Source organism: Fonticula alba (genome assembly GCF_000388065.1).
Source record: "Fonticula alba strain ATCC 38817 unplaced genomic scaffold supercont2.1, whole genome shotgun sequence".
In the NCBI taxonomy this organism is placed as follows: domain Eukaryota; order Rotosphaerida; family Fonticulaceae; genus Fonticula; species Fonticula alba.
Genome location: NW_009242971.1, coordinates 614356 through 616417, shown reverse-complemented (window position 1 = coordinate 616417; position 2062 = coordinate 614356). Strand labels below are relative to the sequence as shown.

Genomic DNA, 2062 nt, shown 5'->3' with positions numbered 1-2062 from the left:
CGCCCCCTCAGCCAGCTCTTCCCAGGACCGCCGGGGGCCGCAACCAAGGGGCGGAGGGAGCCTTCCGCGCATGAGCGGCCAAGCATAAGCGTCAAGGACGGGTGGGGCACACACATCTGATTATGGAAGGCGGGCCCCGTTCCCACTCTTTGCCCCGCCCCCCCCCCCCCCAAGTGCCACACACGGCATGCCGTCAGATACATCCCTTGGGCTACTCTCCCGCAGAGAGCTGACAAAGGGAGTGAACAGGGGCATTGTAGACACCCAACGAGTTGGAGCGAGAGAAAGTGAGGCAGAACAAGGGCGAAAGGGAAAGGGGAGCCCGGGGGCGGGGGCCGAGCAGGACACGAATGAGCCTTCTCGCGCCCGCCAGGGACGGTCTGGGAGCGCCAACTGACCCCGGGGGGGGGGGGGGGGGGGTGCAGGTGCGGGCGCGCCAGAGGATAGGACCCAGGGTGCCCACACCGGGGGCAGCATGCGAACTGCGGCGTGGATGATTAAGAGGCCGCGCCAGCGAGCAGGTCGGCCCGTCCTCTAGTGGCTACGCCGGCAAGTCGGCCGATGCTCACACGTTCGGGGACCTCCCCGCAGGAAGGCACGATGTCGCAGCAGGGGCGGAGAACTGGCGTGAGGGGCGCGCTGGCGGGAACACATGCAGGATCCCCCCAAAAATAAGGAAGGCCAGCGGCCGAGCCACCCCCCCTGCCTGCCCCCGGTCCCATATCATCCTAGGCACATTTGGCCGTGATTGCCGAGGCCGGTGGGGACGGGCGACGCCCGTGTCACACACACACACACACACACACATGGGCTCTTTCGCTCGAGAAGCCGGGGGGCGTCCGCAAGCAGACCCGCTGCCTCGCCGATCCGTCGAAGCACAGAAGCGAAGGAGCGCTCCGGGCCCGCGTCCAAGCATGTAGTCCCCCCCCCCGGGTGTTCAAGCACACATGCCGGCAAAAGCCGACATCATGGACCCTAGACTAATCCAGTCTCCCTTTGGTGGGTCCACACCATTCCCCCCCCCCCCCCCCCCGCCGGTTTTCGCTTGTCCTGGGCGCGGCCCAATGCCCCCAAGGGAGGGCCCCGCCCGCCTGGAGGCGGCCGGAAAGGCTCTCCCCCCGCCCCCCGGCTCCCCTCACCCCGCCCCTCGAGCTGAGAGCCCAGACGCAAGCCAGCCGAGCGCGGGCGGGCAGGCCCTGCGGAGGCGCTGCGGGGCCTATCTGGAATCGCAGAAGGCCGCCCGGTGGCTCACGGCCGCGGCCGCCTCCCCCGCCCCCCATATCAGGGGCGACAAGGGGATCTGTCAGGGCGCGCGCGGTGTAATACCAACGCATTGGCACCCCGCCGAATCTGGATGGGTAGAGTCCCGGCAAGATCCAGGACCCGGGAACGGCGCGAGGCAGGGCGGGGGGCGGGGGGCGGGGGGCGGGGGGGGGGGATGAAAGTCGGGAACCTAGCCTGGCTGGAACATTCGAACGCCCAAATACTGGCAGAGACCGGGGAGCCGGCTGCGCGTGGCCGTTACACCCGCCCTGCCCGCCCCTCGGAAAAGGGGGCGGTGGTACATGTGTCGACTCCAAAGGGTGCCCCCATGCAGGGGGGGGGGGGGGGGGCCTTTGCCCTCGGGGCACGCGGGTAGAGGCGCATGGATCACCGACATTTGGGCCCGGCGACGCCGGCCCGTCCGCGAGCACAAGGGCTAACGCCCTGGTGATCTGTCCGCGTGATCCGGAGAATGGCGAGTAGGGCAAAGAAATCCACATCATCCCACCATATTTCGTGTTTTTTTATTGCCTCCCGCCCCCTCCCCCCCCCCCCCCCCCCTGCTGGCATCCGCCGCCCGGGATCACTTTGGGCTGGCGCTTGTCGCCGGATGAAAGTGGCGGATGGGTGTCAAAGCGCCCGAATGTGTGTGGATTGGAGAAGCAGTTGCGCAACAAGCAGCCCCCACCAGCCCGCGGGGCCTTGTACCCTTTTTATTCTTTTCCACGGCCGGCCAGCAGGCCGTCCTTTTTAGACTCGCTCTTTTTCTCCCCCTTCCCTCTCTCTCTCTCTCTCTCTC

The 2062-nt window shown here is 67.8% G+C and overlaps 1 protein-coding gene across 1 annotated transcript in view; it reads left to right on the top strand.

Annotated features, from left to right (window-relative positions):
• The window catches only part of H696_00130 (hypothetical protein), an 8360-nt gene that overhangs the window by 1383 nt on the left and 4915 nt on the right, over positions 1-2062 (top strand). The window lies entirely within an intron of this gene.